Genomic DNA, 24857 nt, shown 5'->3' on the forward strand with positions numbered 1-24857 from the left:
GAGGGTTTAGAACATAGCCCTATGGGCTACTCATGGATTATGGGTGTGACCTGGATGAAGATCCAGCACAGGAAATTGAGAAGTAGTAGGTGGGAAGTAGAAGAAGAACCTAGTGTCCTGAAAACCTAGAGAGAGGAGAGTATCAAGGAGATGAGATGAGGGTGATAGTATCAAAGGCTGCAGAGAGGTCAAGAAGAATGAGGATTGAGAAAAGGCCATTAAATTTGGTGATTAAGAGATCATTGGTAACTTCGGAAGAGCATTTCTGGTTAAATGATGAGGTCAGGCGCCAGATTGTAGAGTTAGGAAGAGAGTGAGAAGAGAGAAAGAGGAAGCCTTCTCAAAGAGTTTAGCCACAAAAGGCAGAAGAGATATTTGGTGAAAGGAGGGATGGAACGATCAAATGAGGGTTTTTTGAGAATGGGGGAGATAGAGATATGTTTGTAGGCAATACAAAAGCAGCCATTATTAGACAAGTAGAGATTGAAGATAAGTGAGAGAGGGAGGATGACAGAAGGGGTCGTGAAAGATACTGGATCTTCATCATATGAAAGTATAATTAAGGTTGGGACTTCCACTAGAGAGTATGCAATCAATGCATTGAAGCAATCCTCTTTGCCTTTGTGATACAAGTGATACAAGCCAAGAATTTAGGGAGTGATCCTCAGAAGGCTCAGCTTTGTTCCCCAAGGGATAGTTTACCGTTGAGAAAAAGTAAAAAATTCGAGTGGAATTCTATACTTAATATATTGTAATTAATCCTACAGTATCCTATTATGAAGCTGTTTGTTCTGTCCAAGGAATTTTGCTTTATGGACATAAAATTCCACATGATGATTTTGGACACTCAGATCAGAGGGAATATTTGGGCTAATAAGAAACATTCTACTAGCCTAAAATGGCAGCAAATTATAAAAAAAAAAAAAACAAAAAACAAACCTGGAACTTCAGTTGGATATGTTCAAGAGAAAGTGCTACCAACTCATGTTACATACTTGGAGAATACTAGCAAACCACAGAAGCTTGTGTGAATAGTTAGTTTTTTAATCTCTGGAAGGAGATTAAAAGAAAACAACCATAAGCAGTAGCTTTGTGGTAACAAACCATTTAATCTAATAAGCACAGATATATCCCATCAAGAATCAGCAAGCTTCTATAGTTGCTAAAGTGGTATAGAACACATAATTTTCTTTTTAAAAACAATTATTTAATATATTACTTTTTTCTAATTATATGTAAAAGCAATTTTTTATCATTTGGGTTTTTTTTTTAATTTTGAGTTCCAAATTCTCTCCCTCCATCCCCACCCCCCTTTATTGAGAAGGCAAGCAATTTGATACATGTGCAGTCATGCAAAGCATATTTCTGTATTAGTCATATTGTGAAAGAAAACTGTCCAAAAGAAACCCAAGAAAAAATAAAAACTTTTTTTAAAATTATGCTTCAACTTACACCCAGACTCCATCAGGTCTTTCTCTGAAGATGGATAGCATTTTTTCATCATAAATCCTTAGGAATTATCTTGGATCATTGAACTGCTGAGAATAACTAAGTCATTCACAGGTGGTCATCTTATAATATTGCTGTTACTGTGTACAATGTTCTCTTGGTTCTGCTCACTTCACTTTTCATCAGTCTGTGTAAATCTTTCCAGGTTTTTCTGAAAGCATCCTGTTCATAATTTCTTATAGTGCAATTTTATTCCATCACAATCGTATATCCACTGCTTGTTCAGAAAACAGGACATCATGTGTTCCAAGGTTTCTGACAAAGAAAATCACGCTGGTTCAGAGTATGGTGGAAGGAAGAATAATACTCCAATAGAACAGCTATGGATACTATTGGTCCAATCTTAAATCAGTGAGAAACAGCCCTCGAATGGAACATCTTAATGTTTTGCAGGATCCTACTGACTAAGGGCAGAGAGAATGATATTAAGGAGATTTGAACAGAAAACCCCATGTACATATTCTTTTAACCAGTAATACATGAGGTGGTTTCACTTGCCTGAAGCATACAAATAACAGCAGTATCTGGGTTTGCTAGGCATCTATTAAGAGGGGGAGGTGATCTTAAGAAAGAAATTTCCTTCTATTCCTATGTCATTAAGATAAATCAAACCCAACTCTATAGATCTGAACAGAACACTGAAGAAGCATGCAAGGTAGATACCACAAAGCACTAAGCAAATGTGCCAGAGTAATAATCAGCCAAAAGCTACATAGCCAGTAAAAAACCTTTTTTTGCTCAAGAAGATGGAAGGTAATGCAAACTGAATCAGAATCCCTTCTCTCAGCATGTGAGGCTTACACTGTCATCTACAAATGAAAGTAGTTGTGAAGTTTATGAAATGGAGAAAAAAATGTCGTTTCAGGTATCACAACCTCTTTCACCCAAGCTGAATTTTATTTTCAACTATGCACTTCATAGTACCAAATCCTGAAACACCAATTTTCCGGGTTTTAAACAGAACCTAAAATCCAATGTGGTGGAAATGAAAAGGAAACTAGCATAGGAACAGATCAAGAACTGGTGTAAAGCTAAAGCAGACCTGCCCAATTGTAGGGCATCCCCTCAATTTCCAATTCTTTACCACCACAGAAAGAGCTGCTATAAGTATTTTTGTACATAAAGGTCTTTTTTTCCTTTTTGTTTCTCTTTGGGATACAGACTTAGTAGTAGTATGCTTGATTTTACAGCCCTTTGGGCATAGTTCCAAATTGCTCTGCAGAATAATTGAATAAGTTCACAACTCCACCAACAGTACATTCATGTCACAATTTTCACACATCCCCTCCAATATTTGTCATTTCCCTTTTCTGTCATATTAGCCAATCTGATAGGTGTGAGGTGGTACCTCAGTGTTGTTTGATTTGCATTTCTCTAATCAATAGTGATTTAGGGCATTTTTTAATACGACTATAGATGGCTTTGATTACTTTTTCTGAAAACTGCCTGTTTCTATCCTTTGATCATTTATCAGTTGGGGAATGGCTCTTATTTTTATAAATTTGACTCAGTTCTCTATGTATTTGAGAAATGAGGCCTTTATCCAAGAGACTTGTAAAAAATTTTTACAATTATGATTACTCAGTGTGTATTTCCCTCCATCCTACTTTCCCCTCTCCCTGCCCCATTTATGCTGCTCTCTCTCCTTTCACCTTGTCCATTCTCAAAAGTATGTTGCTTCTGACTATTGCCTTCCCCAGTCTGCTCTCCCTTCTATCAGCCCCTCTCCTATTTTCTCGTAGGGTAAGACAGATTTCAATACCCAACCAAGTATATATATTATTTCCTCTTTGAGTCAGCTCCAGTAAGAGTAAGGTTCAAGTGCACTCTCCCTTACTGATCTTCACCTCTAGTATAAAAGCTCTTTTGCACCACGTCCTTTTTATATGAGATAATTTACCCCATTTTATCTCTCCTTTTCCCCTTCTCTCAGTGCATTCCTCTTTATTTTTTTTAGGTACCATCCCATCATAATCAACTCACACTGGTACACTCTGTGTATACTCTTTCTAACTGCCTTAAAAATGATAAAGTTCTTAGATGTTACAAGTATCATCTTCCTATATAAGGATATAAACAGTTTAACCTTATTGAATCTCTTATCATTTCTCTTTCCTGTTTACCAGTTTATACTTCTCTTGAGTCTTGTATTTGAAAGTCAAATTTTCAAAGATGGCAGCTTGAAAACAGTGACTCACTCAAGCTCTTCCCCAATCCCTCCAAATACCTGTAAAAATGACTCTGAACAAATTCTAGAGCCACAGAACCCATTAAATAACAGAGGGAAACAAGTCTCCAGCCCAAGATGGCCAGGATGGTCACTGGGAAGGGTCTATCACACTGTACTGGGAGCAGAGTGAGCCAGGACCAATCAGACCTGGAGTGGGGGGTGGGGGGTGGAGCAGGCATCAGGACCATGAATCACTGAACTGTGGCAGTTACCAGACTTCTCAACTCACAAACGCTTATGAGAAATCAAGAAGTTATAAAACAGAAACCAAAAGAATGAAAAAAATGGAAGACAATTTGAAATACCTCATTGGAAAAACCACTGACCTGGAAAATAGATCCAGGAGAGATAATTTAAAAATTATTGGACTACCTGAAAGCCATGATCAAAGAAAGAGCCTTTCAAGAAATTATCAGGGAAAATTGCCCTGATATTCTAGAACCAGAGGGTAAAAATAGAAATTGGAAGTATCCACTGATCACCTCTTGAAAAAGATCCCAAAAAGAAAACTTCTAGGAATATTGTAGCCAAATTCCAGAGTTCCCAGGTCAAGGAGAAAATATTGCAAGCATCTAGAAAGAAACAATTTGAGTATTGTGGAAACACAATCAGGATAGCACAAGATCTAGTAGTTTCTACATTAAGGAATTGAAGGGCTTGGAATATGATATTCCAGAGGTCAAAGGAGCTAGGATTAAAACCAAGAATCACCTACCCAGCAAAACTGAGTATAATGCTCCAAGGCAAAACATGGATTTTCAATAAAATAGAAGACTTTCAAGCTTTCTCAATGAAAAGACCAGAGCTGAATAGAAAATTTGACTTTCAAATACAACAATCAAGAGAAGCATGAAAAGGTAAACAGGAAAGAGAAATCATAAGGGACTTACTAAGGCTGAACTGTTTTGTTTATATTCCTACATGGAAACATGTTATTTATAACTAATGAGAATTTTCTCAGTATTAGGGTAGTTGAAGGGCATATACATATATATAGACAGAGGGCACAGGGTGAGTCGAATATGGAGGGATGATATCTAAAAAAATAAAATAAAATCAAGGGGTGAGAGAATATATTGGGAGAAGGAGAAAGGGAGAGAGAGAATGGGGTAAATTATCTCACATAAAAGTGGCAAGAAAAATCAGTTCTGTTGGAAGGGAAGAGGGGACAGGTGAAAAGGAATGAGTGAATCTTGCTATCATTGGATTTGACTTGAGGGAATAACATACACATTCAATTGGGTATCTTATCACACAGGAAAGTAGGGGGGAAGGGGATAGAAGAGGAGGGATGGTGGAAGGGAGGGCAGATTGGGGGAGGAGGTAATCAAAACCAAACACTTTTGAAAAGGGACAGGGTCAAGGGAGAAAATTGAATAAAGGGAACAGGATAGGATGGAGGGAAATATAGTTAGTCTTTCACAACATGACAATTATGGAAGTATTTTGCATGATGATACAGGTGTGGTCTATGTTGAATTGCTTGCCTTCTCAAGGAGGGTGGGTGGGGAGGGAAGAAGGGAGAGAATTTGGAACTCAAAGTTCTGAAAGCAAATGCTCAAAAAAAAAGTTGTTTTTTTATGTGCAACTGGGAAACAAGATGTACAGACAATGGGGTATAGAAATTTATCTTTCCCTACAAGAAAGTAAGGAGAAAGGGGATTGAGGGGAGTGGGGTGACAGAAGGGAGGGCAGACTGGAGAAAAGGGCAATCAGAATATATGCCATCTTGGAGTGAGGGGAGGGTAGAAATGGGGAAAATATTTGTAACTCAAAATCTTGTGGAAATCAATGTTGAAAACTAAAAATATTAAATAATAAAAACATTTTGACAACAACAACGACAACAAAAAGAAAGTGAAATTTTCTATTCAGCTCTGGTCTTTTCATCAGGAAGGCCTCTATTTCACTGAATATCCATTTCTGCCCTGAAGGATTATACTCAGTTTTGCTGGGTAGGTGATTCTTGGTTGCAATCCCAGCTCTGTTGCCTTCTAGAACTTCATATTACAAGCCTTATTATACTTTAATGTAGAAGCTGCTAAATCTTGTGTTATACTGACTGTGGCTCCACAATATTTGAATGGTTTCTTTCTGACTGCTTGCAATAGTTTCTCCTTGACCTGGAAGCTCTGGAATTTGGCTATAATATTCCTGGGAGTTTTCATTTTGGGATCTTTCAGGAGGTGATTGGTGGATTCTTTCAATTTCTATTTTACCCTCTGGTTCCAGAATATCAGGGCAGTTTTCCTTGATAATGTGTTGAAAGATGATGTGTAGGGTTTTTTTTTATCATGGATTTCAGGTATTCCAATAACTCTTAAATTATCTCTCCTTATCCAAGGCAAAATATGGATTTTCAATAAAATAGAGGACTTTCAAGCTTTCTCAGTGAAAAGACCAGAGCTGAATAGAAAATTTGACTTTCAAACACAAGAATCAAGAGAAGCATGAAAAGGTAATCAAGAAATGGAAATTGCAAGGGACTTACTAAAGTTGAACTGCTTTGTTTACATTCCTACATGGAAAGATGATGTGTATGATTCATGAGACCTCAGTATTAGGGTAGCTGAAGGGAATATGCATATATATATATATATGTTTATGTATATATATAAGTGAATGTGTATGTATGTATATATCTATGTGTATATGTATGTATGTGTATGTATGTGTATATGTATATTTATATGTGTGTATATATATATATATGTAAAAGAGAGAGAGCAGACACAGGGTTAGTTGAAGATGAAGAGAAGATATCTAAAAGAAATAAAATGAAATTAAGGGATGAGAGAGCAACATACTGAGAGAGGGAGATGGGGAGAGATAGAATGAGGTGGATTATCTCGCATAAAGGTGGCAAGAGGAAGCAGTTTTGTGGGAGGAGGGGAGAGGGCAGGTGAGGGGGGAATGAGTGAACCTTGCTCTCATCAGATCTGGCCTGAGGGGGAATACCATACATACTCAGTTGGGTATCTTACCCCACAGGAAAGAACAGGGAGGAAGATAAAAAAAAATAAAAGGGGGGGTGATGATGGAGGGGAGGGCAGATGGGGGTGGAGGTAATCAAAACAAACACTTTGGAAAGGGGACAGGGTCAAGGGAGAAAATTCAATAAAGCGGGATGGGTTGGGAAGGAGCAAAATGTAGTTAGCCTTTCACAACATGAGTATTGTGGAAGGGTTATACATAATGATACATGTGTGGCCTAGGTTGAATTGCTCGACTTCTTAGGGAGGGTGGGTGGGAAGGGAAGAGGGGAGAGAATTTGGAACTCAAAGTTTTAAAATCAGATGTTCAAAAACAACAAAAAAAAAGTTTTTTGCATGCAACTAGAAAATAAGATACACAGGCAATGGGGCGTAGAAATGTATCTTGCCCTACAAGAAAGGAAGGGAAAAGGGGATGAGAGGGGAGGGGGGTGATAGAGGGGAGGGCTGACTGGAGAACAGGGCAACCAGAATATAAGCCATCTTGGAGTGGGGGAGAGGGTAGAAATGGGGAGAAAATTTGTAATTCAAACTGTTGTGAAAATCAATGCTGAAAACCAAATATGTTAAATAAATAAATTTAAATAAAAAAAAGAAAATAAAACAAAAAAAAATCAGTCCTCAAGAAAAAAAAAATATCTCTCCTTAATGTATTTCCAAGGTGAGTTGTTTTTCCAATGAGACATTTCACATTTTCTTCTATTTTTTTATTTTTTAAATTTTGTTTTATTGTTTCTTGATGTCTCACAGTCATTAGCTTGCCCAGTTTTCATTTTTAACAAATTATTTTCTTCGGTGAATTTTTGTACCTCTTCTCCCATGTCATTAATTCTGCTTTTTAAGGAGTTCTTCAGTTAATTTTTCTATATCTTTTTCCATGTGGCCAATTCTGTTTCTTAAGGAATTTTCTTCAGTGGAGATTTGTGCCTCTTTTACCATTTGGCCTATTTTATTTTTTAAGGTGTTATTTTCTTCAGTATTTTTTTGTGCCTCCTTTACCAAGCTGTTGACTCTTTTTTCATGAGTGTCTTGCATCACTCTCATTACTTTTTCCCAATTTTTCTTCTGACCCTCATTTCATTTTAAAAATCTCTTTTGAGCTCTTCTAGGAATTCTTTTTGGGCCTGAAACCAATTCACATTTTTCTTGAGGCCTTGGGTGTGGCAATTTTAATTTTGTTGTCTTTTTCTAAGTTATGTTTTGATTTTCACAGTCACCATGGTAAGTTTCTATGGTCAAGTTCTTTTTTGTTGTTGTTTGCTCATTTTTCCAGCCTATTTATTGAACTTTTAACTTTATGTTAAAGTTGAGCTCTACTCATAGGGTATAGAGTACATTGGCCTAAGCTTTAGGTTTTTTTGTGAAGCTATATTTAGAGATAATTCTGGGAGGTCTGTAAATTTTCATTTCTTCCAAGGTGGTATGGTCTAAGGAGAGGTGTGGTCACTCCTCTCCTGGCTTATGCTCTGATCTGTGAGCAACCACAAACATTCTTTTCAGCCCTAGAACAGGGTCCAGGGTCCCTGCTCCCCTGCTGCCATGAGTTCTGGTGTGCTAGTGCTCCTCCTCGCCCTGGGACTATGATCCAGGACTATGACCTGAATCTATGTAGGGGCAATACCACAGTCTTGCACCTAGTGCCAGTAAAAGGATTCCCTGTAATCTCCTTTTGAACAGTTGTCCAATCCCCTTACCATCTATGATCTGAGAGCTCTAGAAGCTACTGCTGCTGATTCAGTTATCCCCAAGGCTGGATCCTGACTCATGGGGATCAGCCTACTGTTGGCTGTCTTGCTGGGGTACTGTCTATGCTGGACTACACTCCATTCTCACCCCAGTGTGACAGACTTTTCCTGCTGACCTTTAAGTTATCTTGAGCTAGAAAATTGTTTCACCCTGTCCTTTTGTGGTTTCTGCTGCTCCAGGATTTGTTTTGAGACCTTATTTAAAGTTGTTTGAAAGAGAATTTGGGAGAGCTCAGGTAAGTCCCTGCCCTTTTTCCCCACCCTCTTGGCTTCTCCTCCCCCCTACCCTGCCATTTTCTTTTTTTAAAAAAATTTATTTATTTAATATATTTAGTTTTCAGCATTGATTTTCACAACAGTTTGAATTACAAATTTTCTCCCCATTTCTACCCTCCCCCTCCACTCCAAGATGGCCTATATTCTGGTTGCCCTTTTCCCCAGTCAGCCCTCCCTTCTGTCACCCCACTCCCCTCTCATCCCCTTTTCCCTTCCTTTCTTGTAAGGCAAGATACATTTCTACGCCCCATTGCCTGTGTATCTTATTTTCTAGTTGCATGCAAAAAACTTTTTTTTTGTTGTTTTTGAACATCTGATTTTAAAACTTTGAGTTCCAAATTCTCTCCCCTCTTCCCTTCCCACCCACTCTCCCTAAGAAGTGAAGCAATTCAACATAGGCCACATGTGTATCATTATGTATAACCCTTCCACAATACTCATGTTGTGAAAGACTAACTATATTTTGCTCCTTCCCAACCCATCCCCCTTTACTGAATTTTCTCCCTTGACCCTGTCCCCTTTCAAAAGTGTTTGTTTTTGATTACCTCCCCCCCTGTATCTGTCCTCCCCTCCATCATCCCCCCCCCTTTTTTATCTTTTTCCCTCTTCTTTCCTGTGGGGTAAGATACCCAATTGAGTATGTATGGTATTCTCTCCTCAGGCCAAATCTGATGAGAGCAAGATTCACCCATTCCCCCCTCACCTGCCCTCTCCCCTCCTCCCACAGAACTGCTTCCTCTTGCAACCTTTATGCGAGGCAATCCACCCCATTCTATCTCTCCCTATCTCCCTCTCTCGATATATTCCTTTCTTCCTCTCTCATCCCTTAATTTCATTTTATTTCTTTTAGATATCTTCCCTTCATCTTCAATTCACCCTGTGTCTACTCTCTCTCTCTTTCCATATATATATATATATATATATATATATATATATATATATATATATATATATATACACATACATATACACATATATATGTATGTATGTATGTATGTATATATATACACACGCACATACGTATGTACATGCATACACATTCACTTATATATATACATAAACATATATATACACATAAACACACACACACACACACACACACATATATATATATATATATATATATATATATATATATATATATATGCATATTCCCTTCAGCTACCCTAATACTGAGGTCTCATGAATCATACACATCATCTTTCCATGTAGGAATGTAAACAAAACAGTTCAACTTTCGTAAGTCCCTTATGATTTTCTTCTTTACCTTTTCATGCTTCTCTTGATTCTTGTTTTTGAAAGTCAAATTTTCTATTCAGCTCTGGTCTTTTCACTGAGAAAGCTTGAAAGTCCTCTATTTTATTGAAAGCCCATATTTTGCCTTGGAGCATGATACTCAGTTTTGCTGGATAGATGATTCTTGGTTTTAATCCTAGCTCCATTGACCTCCAGAATATCGTATTCCAAGCCCTTCAATCTCTTAATGTAGAAGCTGCCAGATTTTGGGTTATTCTGATTGGGTTTCCACAATACTCAAATTGTTTCTTTCTGGCTTCTTGCAGTATTTTCTCCTTGATCTGGGAGCTCTGGAATTTGGTGACAATATTACTAAGAGATTTCTTTTTGGGATCTATTTGAGGAGGCGATCGATGGATTCTTTCAATTTCTATTTTGCCCTGTGGCTCTAGAATATCAGGGCAGTTCTCCTTGCTAATTTCTTGAAAGATGATATCTAGGTTCTTTTTTTGATCATGGCTTTCCGGTAGTCCAATAATTTTTAAATTATCTCTCCCGGATCTATTTTCCAGGTCAGTGGTTTTTCCAATGAGGTATTTCACATTGTCTTTCCATATTTTCATTCCTTTGGTTCTGTTTTATAATTTCTTGATTTCTCATAATGTCACTAGCTTCCACTTGCTCCAATCTAATTTTTAAGGTAGTATTTTCTTCAGTGGTCTTTTGGACCTCCTTTTCCATTTGTCTAATTCTGCCTTTCAAGGCATTCTTCTCCTCATTGGCTTTTCGGAGCTCTTTTGCCATTTGAGTTAGTCTATTTTTAAAGGTTTTGTTTTCTTCAGTATATTTTTTTAGTATTTTTTTGGGTCTCCTTTAGCAAGTCATTGACTTGTTTTTCATGGTTTTCTCGCATCGTTCTCATTTCTCTTCCCAATTTTTCCTCTACTTCTCTAACCTGCTTCTCCAAATCCTTTTTGAGCTCTTCCATGGCCTGGGACCAGTTCCTGTTTTTCTTGGAGGCTTTTGTTGTAGGCTCTTTGACTTTGTTAACTTCTTCTGCCTGTATGTTTTGGTCTTCTTTGTCACCAAAGAAGGAATCCAAAGTCTGAGACTGAATCTGGGTGCATTTTCACTGCCTGGCCATATTCCCAGCCAACTAACTTGACCCTTGAGTTTTTCAGCGGGGTATGACTGCTTGTGGAGTTAAGAGAACTATGTTCCATGCCTGGGGGGATGCGCCAGCTGTGCCACACCAGCACTCCTCCTTCCCCAAGAACCCCCAACCCGGACTGGACTTAGATCTTCAGCAGGCTCTTCACTCCTGCTCTGATCTGCCACTTAATTCCTCCCACCAGGTGGGCCTGGGGCCAGAAGCAACTGCAGCTGTACTTTTGTAGCTGCCCCACCTCTGCTGCCCCCAGGGCGGTAGCCAAACCATGAACTCCTGCAGCTTTTCCCACTAATCTTCTCTGTTGTCTTTGGTGTTTGTGGGTTGAAAAGTCTGGTAACTGCTGCAGCTCACTGATTCAGGGTGCTAGGGCACACTCCGCCCGGCTCCTGGTCTGGTTGGTCTGCGCCACTCATGCTGGGCTTCGCTCTGCTCCGCTCCACTCTGCTCCCAGCTCCGTGCGGGATAGACCTCACCCAGAGACCATCCAGGCTGTCCTGGGCTGGAGCCCTGCTTCGCTTTGCTGTTTTGTGGGTTCTGCAGTTCTAGTATTGGTTCACAGCCATTTTTTATAGGTTTTTGGAGGGACTTGGCAGGGAGCTCACTCTAGTCCCTGCTTTCCAGCTGCCATCTTGGCTCCGCCCTCCCCCCTGCCATTTTCTTTATATAGCTTTCCTTCCAAGACACACTGTGAGCAAAGTGGATAGACTTTAAGAACAAGCTATCTAAGAAGTTGTTAGCTTTTTCAAGAGAAATCTAGAACTATACCTGATTGCCCGCAGGGATCCTGACACCTGAGCATTTAAATCATATAGTACTGAAAAGACTGGGGACTAAGACCTAAGCATAAGGGTCATTGTCATCAGTACGTGGTATTTCTAGTGCAAACATATAATACTAATAAGAGTGATGAGATAAACTTTACTCTGTACTTGCTATGTTTGAATGTGAGTTATATGTATCTATTGATTTGTATTTTTTGAGTCACAAAAGATGGATTAGGCATATACTCACAACTAGGATGCCTCTTGGCTAAAAGAATGGCTGAAGGAGGCCATTGTGGTCTCAGTTTAAATAGGGTGTGATGGGAAAAAGAAAATGAACATATAGTGATCAAGTTTGATGTCAAGATCTTCAGAAAGGACATAGATGTCTGCTAAGAAATCTTGGTGTGGAACAAAGGAGCTAGGAGACCATTAAAAAAACTATCCCTTACCAAACACTTGAAAGACTGAGTAACTTGGCAGTCTACATGGTAATTCCATACAATGGTAAAGGGCCAGAAAAGACATACTTTACAACCACCTATTTGGGAATAGTTAGACTCTTGAATGCTAAGGAGGAAAGAAGAAATGGAGAGCAACCCAAGCATATTCTGAGAATAGGAAGACACCCACATGTTTCAGTCAGATTGTCTGATTATAGCCTATATATGCTGAGATTATACCTTGAAGAACAATGATACAGGTAAGGAAGAATATAAGTGGTATACTCCTAGGCATCAGGGATGTCAACTGAGTCTATGAGGAAGGAAGGAGGGAAGGGAGGAGCTGTATTGCCCAAACGGCCAGTTCCAGTTGGATCCCCAGTGGGACAGCAACTAGTAATACTCACAGAAGTTGTTGTTTGTCCTTCATTCTTGAAGAGAACCATTGCCATGGCATGCAAGTGAATTGGATTTAAGTGAAGGAGGGCTGTGCAAAGTCACCAGTCTCACTTTTCCCTCTGGAGTCATCTGGGTCCAGTGGCAAGATAATAGATCAGGGTGACTGGAGATAGCCCTCACACTCAGGACTAGGTCTTAGGACTTGTGGATGCTGATGGTCTGGACCAGGGGTGAGGAACCCGTGGCCTCGAGGCCACATGTAGCCTTCTAGATCCTTGGGTACGGCCTTTTGACTGAGTCCAAGTTTTACACAACAAATCCTTTTATTAATGGGATTTGTTCTGTGAAGTTTGGATTCAGTCAAAGGGCTGCACTTGAGGACCTAGAGGGCTGCATGTAGGCTGGAAGCTGCAGGTTCCCCACCCCTAGACTCTGGGCCATCTTACAACTTAGTATGCTGTGGCAGCAATGACAGGCCTATTTGATTATTGAGAAAGGTTACTTATGATACTTCAGGAAAAATGAGAGAAGCAGTTATTCATATGGTCAAATAATGCCCATTGTTGAAGTATATGTAACATGCACCCAGCTTTCCGTTCTTCTTGTAGAGTTATTATGTGGGTGAGAGACCAGCCTGGGGCCCTGATTTATACAGCTATCCCAGCCTCTTATAGGCTTCCTACCCTGAAAGAATGAAACGAGATTATCCATCACAATCTGCACCCCTCACTCACTACCACCCCCCAGGTCTCTCTGTACTCATCAGAAAGGAAGATGGGCAGATACAGAGGAAGAGAACCCCAGAGCCTTCTGCCCAAAGGGCATTTGTCAAACCCATATAACTTCTTGTGAATTGCATGGAAGGTACTATGTCTATGCCTTGAATCTTCCCTGGTAAAGGACAAAAACAATGAGCTATAGACAGGGGACATATCTTTTCAGCTACTCTGAATTCCAAGGCATCTTATTTTAAGCCCCAGTTCTACATTAAGTTTGCCTTTTTGGTTTGGGGGGTTCAGTAGAGCCTTGAATGCACTGTAATTTCAATGTTAAAGACCACTGTATTTGGTCATACGAACCACACAATGTGTATAAAACACTTTGTAACCATAAAAAGATATGGATACACATACGAGCCATTATTACCTATTATAATCCACTTGAGCTTTTGTGTCTATGTGACTATTTGTATGAAATTCTGTTAAGTTTTGGTCATATGTGCGTAAGTAGAAGTATGTATCTATAATTGTGCTTAAACTAGTATATGTTTTGTAAAGGGCACACATTTGTTATGTGTGTGTAATAAAGAGTATCTTTCTGCCAAAAAGAGTTCTTTAATGCTAAGGTGAGTGACTAAAGGAGGACACGACATTTCCTTCCACTGGATAGCTTTAATAATCTCTGAAATCACTGTCTGCCTACCCTTCTTTCGAAGCTTATTCACTAGGAGTCATTGGACTGAATAATCTCTAACAATGACTAATAACTCAAATTTCTAGAAGTTTAAGATTTATAAAATGCTTTCCTCTCACATAAAACACTGAGGTACTAGTGCATAGTATTGTTATCTGCATTTTAAGATGAAAAAAAACTGAGGTTCAGAGAGATTAAGTGATTTGCTCATGGTTGCACAGCTAATAAATGTTGATGTCAGGAATTTGGGTCTCCTTATTCAAATCTAGAACTCATAGTACCATGCCTGTCTACCCCAGAACTCCACAACCCACAGAAAGTCTCCAATGTAGCAGGCAATTTAGATTTTCATCTTTCATGTCAAGGGTTCATAGAATCACAGAATCATCAGTTTAAAACTAGAAGGAACCTTACAGACCATCTAGTCCAAATGCCTTATTTTGCCAATAAGGAAACTGAGACCCAGGAAAGTAAAACATTGCTCACATCACACAGTTAGTAAGTGGCAGAGGGGAGATCTGAAATCAGGTTCATCTTGATCATATCCCACAGGAGATTACCACCCATGTTGTAGCATAGGTCCGACTTCCTGGGAGAGGAGTGATGGGAAGGAGCAGAGACCATGTAAGCCTCGTAGGGCTTACATGATTCACTTTGACTATGGCTATGAAGAGGAGAGACTGTATCATGAGGGTCTGGCAGGGTCTGGTAGGGTCTAGCAGGGTCTAGCAGGGTTAAGAAATTCTTGAGTGAGGATTGTAAGTGATTTGAAATTAAGAGTTTTTGTTCAATGCCAGGACAAGAAAACTGCTGCTGAAATCTGGGAGGCAAAAAGAGAAGAAAGTCAGTGCTTTGGAGCCAATGAGGGGCTTGTTGTGTCTTTCTGTTTCAGTGCTGCTGGAGCAATAATATCTAATGACCTGAGTACTTCTGTCTCTCTGCTGCCAGCTGCCTTCTAGCCCTTGGGATGTTAGCTGACCTGAGGAGAAGCCAAGGGTGGCTAATGAGTCATTAAGAGTCTTTATCAAATTAGGATTATAATCCATCTCAACGTACAGAGGAAAATGTTGCAAATTATCTACTTTCTTAATTGCAACTCAAAGATTTGGCAGGAAATTATCATGAGAGATAATGTCTAGAAATTGACAGATTGCACTGATGTGTGTCTAAGCCTTCAGCACTGTAATAGCTGGAGGATTTGAACACATGCATGCATGCATGCACATGCACACACACACAAACACACACACATACAGACAAAAACACACACGTATACACAAAAAGGGCATATATTTGTACCTATACTTGCACACGTTCTAGTGGAAAAAGTATTGACTTTGGAGTTCAAATCTGGGTTCAGACTCTGTCTCTGAATACCTCCTTTCTTTGTGACCCTGGGCAAGTCACTTAGTCTCCCTGGGCTTCAGTCTCCTTATCTGTACAATAAGGAGGTTGAACTGGATGGCCTTTGAGGTCCCTTTCAGCTCTAGATCTATGCTCCTATCACCCTATATAATGGGGCATGTCCTGCCATCATAGACATACTGTGTACATTAAATCAAGCTCATTTGTTTGTTTTAAACCAGACCCATGATTTCACTGGTATAGAGGATTCCCCATGAGGAGCTTTTTCTACCAACATGGAGCAGCTCTTTTTCTTCAATTTCTAATCTCAGTGAGTTTCATGGTGCACAAAGAGATGTTGTGCCCAGGGTCACACAGCCAGTATGTGTCAGAGGTGGGATTTGAACCCAAGTCTTTTTGAGTCCAAGGCTTATTCTCTATCTACTATTCCATGCTGCTTCTGTCAAATCAAGCTAAGAACATTTATTAAGTATCTAATGTATTAGAGCTTCTCAGACATTTTTTGGTTCAGATGAAGTATGGCGAAGATTCTGGAGGCTGGGGAAATGGTTAGTGATAAGAGATTAGCAGGGATAGCATGGAGGAGCCAGTGGAATGCCAAAGAGATGCACAGGTGGCTTCTGTCCCCTAGACATATTTACACTCAAGTTGGGACACGGAATATGAATATATGTGACATTTATGAAGACTTAAAAAAAGAAATAATAATAGCTAGTTTTTACATAACAGTTTAAGGTTTGCTAAGTACTTTACAAATAATGCCTCCTTTTATCCTCACAGCAGCCCTAGCAGGCAGGTGCTGTTTTTATTCTTATTTTACAGATGAAGAAACTGAGGTAGATAAAGGTTGAGTGACTTGCCCAGCATCACACATCTAATAAGTGTCAAAGGATAGATTTGAACTGAGGTCTATCCTAAACTCCAGCCACTGAACCATGTTAACTGCCTAGCAAAAATACAGGCAAAGAAGACTGAATATAATGTAGTTCTGCTGTTTATTAGTTGTGTTAGCTCACTGGGCCTCAGGATTCTGGCCTGTAAAATGAAGGAGTTTGGGGGAGGAAGGGGAGGAAGATATCTAAATTCCCTTCCAGCTCTTTCTAGATAAGAAACCATATGCATGCATAGGTCTATAGCCTAACTAGATCAAAGAAAGAGGAAAAGGACCCATGTGTACAAAATGCTTATAGCAGCTCTTTTTGTAGTGGCAAAGAGCTGGAAACTAAGGGAGTACCTATCAGTTGGTGAATGGATGACGATTTTATGGTATATGAATGTAATGGTAGGCTGTTGTGCCATAGGAAATGATGAAAGAGACAGTTTCAGTGAAACCTCAAAAGACTTGAATGAATTGCTGCAAAATGAAGTGAGTGAGCAGAACCAACAGAACTGTATGTATAGCAAACAACGTTTGAAAGACTTAAGAATTTTTGATCACTGCAATGAACAGCCATGATTTCAGAGGAACAAGGATGAAACACGCTAATCACCTAATGAAAGAGAGGACATATACATTTGGAACATGACCAATGCAGGAATTTGTTTTGCTTGATTATGAATATTTATTATAAGGGTTTTCTTTATCTTTTTCAATGTAAGGAGAGTGAGAGGGAAAGAAAATAGATGCTTGTTAACTGAAAAAAATCAAATTTAAATTAAAAATAACATAAGTATAGAAATATAGTAGAAACAATGCACAAGTTTAGAAAAGATACAGAATAAAGGAGTGATCAACATGCTGGATAGGATTAATCAGAGATCGCTTTATGGAAGAAGTGTTTTAAGGTGGGTTTGGAGTTTATTACTATGACTTTAACCCAGGGTGAAGCCATATAGTGGGAATGGAAGGGGATGTATGGTAAAGGGGTAGAAATTGTCGTTCTGGATTGTAAGCAATGCTACACTGTGATACAACATGTTGCCAAAGCTTTTGCAATAATGAATGGACCTGCCTTGGTTCCAAGCCAATAAACCTAGGCTAACCCTTTAGTTTCCTCCCAAATTCGGTTCAGGTGTAATCTCCCATATAAGGTCTTTCCTATCCTTATAGCTGCTAGCATTCTTCACCACCACCCCACAAGAATTACCTTGTATACATTTTTGTATATACCCATATATATGCATATATGTTGACTCCAACATAAGCCCCTTGAGGACAGTGACTACCATTTTTGTCTTTGCATCCTCAGTGCCTGGCACATAGTAAGTACTTAATAAGTTCTTATTGATTGATTAGTTTTTACTTCTTGTGGATCAGGAAAAACTCAGGATTCATCCTTTGGCCTTTCTGTATCTTTGCTACAGTTTTGGGTGGGTGTACCTGATGGTGGGAAATACGATAAAGAAAGTTCTGATTGGGAAGATTCCCACCCATAGAATGACAATGGAGTCCAGGAAAGGATCTGTCTTTACCCCTCATATCTCCTGTGCTTTGGATATTCACAAACAGTACTTTATCATTGGCATTTCCTAGGGAGGTATGTCCTAAAGAAGAGAAGACTGAGAGAGATCTCAAACTATCTCTACTTAGCCAAAACAAACTAGAAATGTCTCTCTCAGTGGACTACCTTCTCTCCTTCCCCCTCACCCCCGCCCCCAAGATAAGAAAGAAACAGTTATTGATATGAAATCAGGCCTGCATATTCTCACAAGTTGATACCTTGAAGCCCAGCTTCTAGAAGAATTGACTAATAGCATGAAGGCTGAGCTAAGAGTCCAACTGTGCAGAAACCTTAGCCATAGAGGGGTGAGGTGTCTGAGCATTGAAGGCACCAGTTTCAAACTGGATTCACCTTTGCATACTATTAGGGGGTGATACGCTGGGTATGGTAAGATGTTCAGGGTAGCTCTGTGAATGGTAGGGTTGGTAGGGGTGATGATGTTGGGTATTGCAATGGGAATGATGTTAATGAGAAAGTTGCTGGTGGGATTTGTAGTGGTGAGGATCGTACTAATAGGGATGGTAGTAATGGGAATGGTAGGATGTGGAAATAGTAAGTGTATGCAGAAAATATGGAGGAGGGAACAGTAATAGTGAGAATGGTAGTAGTGAGAGTAGTAAGGATTCAGGGAATGGTAGAGAAGATAGGGGATGATGGTGGAAACAGATAATCCAATAATTTTAAAATTATCTCTCTTGGCTCTATTTTCCAGGTCGGTGGTTTTTCCAATGAGATATTTCACATTTTTCATTCTTTTGGTTCTCTTTTATAATTTCTTGATTTCTCATAAAGTCATTTGCTTCCATTTGCTCCATTATAATTTTTAAGAAATTGTTTTCTTCAGTGAGCTTTTGGAGCTCCTTTTCCATTTGGCCAATTCTGCTTTTTAAGGCATTCATCTCCTCATTGGCTTTTTGGAGCTCTTTTGCCATTTGGGTTAGTCTATTTTTTGATGTGTTATTTTCTTCAGTATTTTTTTGGGTCTCCTTTAGCAAGCTGTTGACTCGTTTTTCATGGTTTTCTTGCATTACTGACATTTCTTTTCCCAATTTTTTCTCTACTTCTCTTACTTGATTTTCAAAATCCTTTTTGAGCTCTTCCATGGTCTGTGACCAATTCAGATTTTTCTTGGAGGCTTTTGATGTAGGATCTTTAACTTTGTTGTCTTCTTCTGGTTGTAAGTTTTGATCTTCTTTGTCAGCAAAGTAAGATTCTATAGTCTGAGTTTTTTACACTGTCTGCTCATTTTCCCAGCCAATTACTTGAGTTTTGATCTCTTTGTCAAGGTATGACTGCTTCCAGAGTGGAGAGTGCTCTGTTTAAGCTCCAGGGGTTTTGCTCTGCTGATTTCTGAGCTACTTATAGGCAACTGTAAATTTTCAGTTCTTCTGAGATGGTATGATCCAAGTAGAGGTGTTTACTCCTCTCCTGGCCTGTGCTCTGGTCTGTAAGTGACCTCAAGCACTCTTTTCTGCCTTGGAACTGTGAGGAGAACTCACTCTCCACAGCTACCACAAGCTCTTCCACACCAGTGCTCCTCCTCACCCCAGAATTGCCACTCAGGATTGTGACCCAGATCTAAGCAGAGCAAAGCCAGAGAATCCTGCCTCAGCAGCAGCAAAGAGATCCCTACATTCCCACTTTGATCTACTACTTGATCCCCCCACTGTCTGTAGGCCTGGAGCTCTGGAAGCAGCCACTGCTGCAGCCATGATGGTGGAAACAGAAATGGAGATTGTAGAATGGTTTCCCTTACAACTCAGTTCAAACACCACTTTCTACTTGAAGCCTTCCCTGATCCCCCCAAATTAAGATCCACTTTCCTAAAACTATCTTGTATTTATTTTATTTTTATGGGGTGTCCAAAAAACCTTAAACCTTTTAAGACTTTTGGGATACTCTGTATTATGAAAATACTTGTATTTACCTATTAAATTGTAAGCACCTTGGGGCAGCTAGGTGGCACAGTGAGTAGAGTACCGGCCCTGGAGTCAGGAGGACCTGAGTTCAAATCCAGTCTCAGATACTTGACACACTTACTAGCTGTGTGACCTTGGGCAAGTCACTTAACCCCAATTGCCCTGCCTTCCTCCCTCAAAAAAAATTAAAATTAAAAATTGTAAGCACCTTGAGGGCAGGGACCATTTCACCCAGAACCTAGCATGGTACCTAGAACATAGTAGGTGCTTAATAAATACTCTTTGATTGATTGACTGATGGTGTTGTCTTCACTTGTTATCAATGTAGCCTTTATAAGCTTTGGGGAACCTTCTCCCAACTCCCACTTTAACTGAAGAGTTTGATCTCCAGCACTATATATCACCCATAGGGTTCAAGGGGGGTAACCCTAAAGGATTATGAGATTCTTCTTAAATGCTACAGCCCAGGAACCTCCACCAGTGTGTTTCCCACTATGACTATCAATTGATAACAAATTGCCAGACAGCCTTTAAAAAGGGGTATTTACTACAATAGTACAGTTGGTACAAAACATCCCCCCAGAAGTCTGTGACACATTTTCCCACAAATATATACAGAATCTGGGGAAAGTGGGTTCAGGCTTAGAGAGGACATATGGTAAAGGAGTAACAGCTCTTGGAAGTCCTTTTACTGGGGTCCTTGAGATGTTCTCCTTAGGTATGTGTAGTTTTTCTGCTGGATCCTTTCTAGAGCTTTGAATTTATATCGAGTTTGTCCTTGACTCCTAATGCAAACACTACTTTCAGCCCATCTGGGGATGCTGCTAGGACATTGATGGGAAAATAAGAAGGCTTCCTGACCAGCAAAGGTAATGATTAGGTACTCCTAGTTAAGATGTTGGGGGAGAGGAAATGGAGACCTTTCACATTTAGTCTAATGTCTACCATCTATGATCAATTGTTTAATTGAAACATATTCTCACCTAGTTAAGGTGTTAGGGCATTTGATCACTTACTTTAAATGGAATGGGGGTAATCTGATTACACAAACAGTAGGGAAAGCATCTTGTTGCTGGAGTGCGGGCAGAATCCATTTAGCTATGAATAGATTTACAACAACAGTGTTATGAGGTATGAGTAAGTCATTGAAATGCCTCAATAGCCCTTCTCATTAATTGTTTGACTGATTGTGATGGGGACAGATTTAGGGGATAAACAAAGAATAGGTGATGGTGGGGAGAAAGAAAGGTGAGCCAAAGGGAGAGAATTATGAAAAAGAAATGTCTTTAGATATGAACATAGTTTTTGTTTTTTTCTACCAAGACAGAAATGAAATCTGATAGAGACACAATCTCTATACCTTCTTTTGTCAAGTATCATGGTGAAACACTTGAACACCAATGCAGAGAAGTCACCTGTTTTGAAAAGTTACAGGTTAAGCATTTAATTTTCCTTCCTAAATACTTGCTAAAGACGCCCTGTTTATTTCCCTTTCTTTCCTTTTTTTTTTCTGATTCTGTCAAGCTGTCTGTGAAACTTCTAGTTCCTTGCCAGGATACTATGAAGAAGCACTGCACAGTCATTCCAATAGCTTTCATTCATTCCTTCCCTCCTCCCTGAAAAGAGAGCTGGTGTAGGAGGGCTGCCTCCCCCTAAGGATTGTCATTTTGAGTTGATCCAAAGAAGAAATCTGGAGCAGGGCAGAGACAAGAAGAAACCCCTTCTCCTGTGTGTAATAATGTGTGTATTGGTAGGAAATCTGTATGCAGTTAGGCAGTGTGCATTTTTGAGATACTGTGTGTAGGGGTAGTGTATTGTATATGTGTTGTGTGTGTGTGTATGTACACTAGGAGAAGATGTGAGGTGTTCGAGTTACTTAAGACATTTCATTCAATACGAGAGAGAAGGGCTTTTTATAAATGTCCTTGTCATTATGTTGTTCCTCTATTTTGGAGAAGCTCAAAGCATGTTAGAGACATGGTCCAGTTAAGTCCCTACAGTATAGCTAGAGGACAGGTGTCTTTCATGTTGTAAGGTGGGTGAACTGAGGGGCTTCCCCAATTTTACCTGGAGATACACAGTACCACAAGGGACTCATGCATCCTGATATCTAGCTTAGAGCATTATCCTGGAACCATGGTTGTACAAGAAATTTAAGCTTCTTCTATTCATTCCCATCTCATTCTCTCCATGGATATTTTCCCAAAGGGGAAAATTAAGATACAGGCTGGGGATGTGAGTAACCCTCATGCCCTTAATCAGGGAGAAGCCTCCCTCTTTAGCCCTGATTCCCTTAACCATCAATAGCCCCAGCTGCTACCAGAGAGATAGGGAGATGAAAAGTCTGGGTAGGGAAGGCTCTCTTCTACTTTCCTCCTATTTCCCTTCCCATTGACTATATTCTCACCTTTCCCAGTTTGTCACAAGTACCCATCGCAAACAATTATTCATAAACCTGGTTTCTGCCTTTCAAGAGCTTTTAATTTAAATCAGAATTATAAACCTGAGCTAACATAAGTAATATGTCCCTCTTCTCTATTCCTGACATCTGTACCACTCATTTGTCAATTAAGCATGTACTGCCCATGACAGTTCTTATATTTGTGTGTTTATTCTGATTTAACTCTTAGATTGTTATTTAACTTTTTGGTGTAAATGCCATTTTCTCAACTAGATTGACTGGATCTTACATTCTTTTGTATTTTCTACAAGATCCAAGAAACATTTGTTGATTTGATGTCAAAGTAAATCAAAACTTTGAGCAATAAGTAGTATTGTTGCATTCCAAATAACCATCCTCTACTTCTTGTAACATACAAAAATCAATGGAAAATACATTTATATAAAATAACATATAATTTTTCACACTTAAGAGGTACAGGAATACCAGTAAATAACAGTTTGTGATCCCTGGTTTCATATGTCAAGAAAGACTTGGACATCAAACTTGATTTCAGAAAATGAATGATGTGACATGTGTGAATCATTAATGCCTGGCTGTTGTCTGTATTAGGATTTACAGCTGACTCACAGGCACCTTTCTAATGGGGTTAAGTATTTATATCCAGTGTGATTTTCCCTTTTGACTGAGGGATACAGCAATTTATCCTCCACAGTAGTAGTTATGAGTGAAAACCCTCCATGGACAAAGGCCAACAAATATCCTCTCACCTTTAACGTGAACTTAAGGGTTTCTTCTGTGTTTGCAACAATCTGACTTTGTGCCTGTCAGCCAGAGAATTAGGAAACATGTGCTTTATTTTTTTAAAAAAAGGATAAGTACACTTTTATTACTATGATCTCTAATAATCACACTGCTACTTATATTGCATGTTGCAAACCTGGTTCTCTGACTTAAAGATTGGAGACTGGGAGATATACACATAATAGTTTTCTAATGTCCCCAAATAGGGAGAACTCAGTTCTCTAATAGGAAGCAGTACAGAGTCTTGTGGGGAGGGGTGTGTTGTCTGTTGTAACTAATGGGAGAACCTAACTGAAGGGTAATAAGTGTGCTTTGGGGTGGTAAGATAGAACCTTCAATTTTCTCCTCTGATTTACAGAAAACTGATATTCCTTGTTCTTGAGTGCTGTAGGGGATTGATGTTGGTGGAAGAATGGAAAAGGGCTAGGAAGCTATTCATTTAAAGGTCCAGGTCTTGGTTTCCTGGGTGATTTTCTGTTAAGATGCTGGACTATAGATTAGGCTTAGTGAGCTAAATTTCATTTTCAGTATTCCCTGCTCAGATAGGCACTGTTCTTCAGTGACGTTGTGCACAGGCTAGAGGAGTATCAGGTACTAATTCCTGTGGTTTAGATCATAATACACCCCCCCCCCTGTTCTGACTTGCACCAAAAACAGGGAACTCTGGGGATCACAAAGTAAAATAGGCTCCATAAGCATCCTAGTGCTTGTTACAGAAGTTCATATGCACATTCATGTACATGTATGTTGTATGTGTGCGTTTATCTGTCTCTGTAACAGGTATCTGAGGGGCCAAATTCCTCTTTGTGTTGAAGTCTTCCTGTGAGACCCAGCTTGAAACTGCCAGCCAATGGCAACACTCCTTATCATCTGAACTCAAATAGTTTACTGAAGACTTTTTTTTTTATAATGAAAATAGCAGTAACTGATGAACAAGCTTGGCATACATTTGCAAAGAGCTGAATCATCGACAAAAGCCTCCAAAAGCTTTTATGCATTTCCCTGCTTCCCCCTCCCCAACATGGTGAATCTACATATGTCTTCACTCTCCCCAAGAAAGAAATCCTAATAACTAACCAGAGCATCACCTGAACACCTTTTATGGGGCTAGGGTAATGAGAATTATTCAAATGTAATCATAAAAATTAGGCCAGGCAAGGAGGAATGAAGGATGGGGAGGATTTCTAGTTTGCGCTAAGTTTTGTGATTTTCCGTGCAGTTCTTTTCCTAGGGTCCATGGAAAAATTTAAAAACTGCCCAATCCCCTCCGAGGTTTCATTGGAGGTCTGCCTCAACTTTTTTCTTCCAAGAATCCAAAGGTGCGGGGGAAGTGCGGGGGAGGGGGGGCAGTGGGATGTAGGAGGTGGTAAATTGTAAATGAGCGGCTTGGTTGGAGGTCCTAGATCTTCCAGAACCTGCAAATGTTCTTTTTCTAAAACACTGTTCCTTGCCTTCCATGGTAGAGACAGTAAAGGAGAAAGCAATAGTCAGTCTGGTCTCTGAAAAGCTTCCAGTAGAGGGAGACACCCTGGCGGCTCCTCTTATTTGGATGCTGCTGGGGCCTGGAGTGGGTGGGGGTGGTGGGGGGTGGGAAGAGAAGGGGGAGTGGGGATAGGGGAGGTGTGTGTGAGGAGGGGGGGGGCTCCAGGGGGCGGGTCCCTGTGCTGCTGACGTCCAGAGCAGTGCTGGGAAGTATAGGCTGTGTTGTCACGCCGGTGTCAGTCTGATGAAGATTGGCATCAGGTAAGCTG

General features: G+C 39.7%; 1 protein-coding gene across 1 annotated transcript in view; it reads left to right on the plus strand.

The window, feature by feature from the left end:
• The first annotated feature begins 24811 nt into the window (after positions 1-24811).
• The window catches only part of PKNOX2 (PBX/knotted 1 homeobox 2), a 351167-nt gene continuing 351121 nt past the window's right edge, over positions 24812-24857 (plus strand). Inside the window, exon 1 of the mRNA XM_036747254.1 lies at positions 24812-24849. The gene's annotated coding sequence lies outside the window, so the exon portion shown is untranslated. The remainder of the gene's footprint in view (positions 24850-24857) is intronic.

The sequence above is a fragment of the Trichosurus vulpecula genome, chromosome 2 (assembly GCF_011100635.1).
Source record: "Trichosurus vulpecula isolate mTriVul1 chromosome 2, mTriVul1.pri, whole genome shotgun sequence".
Taxonomy (NCBI): domain Eukaryota; kingdom Metazoa; phylum Chordata; class Mammalia; order Diprotodontia; family Phalangeridae; genus Trichosurus; species Trichosurus vulpecula.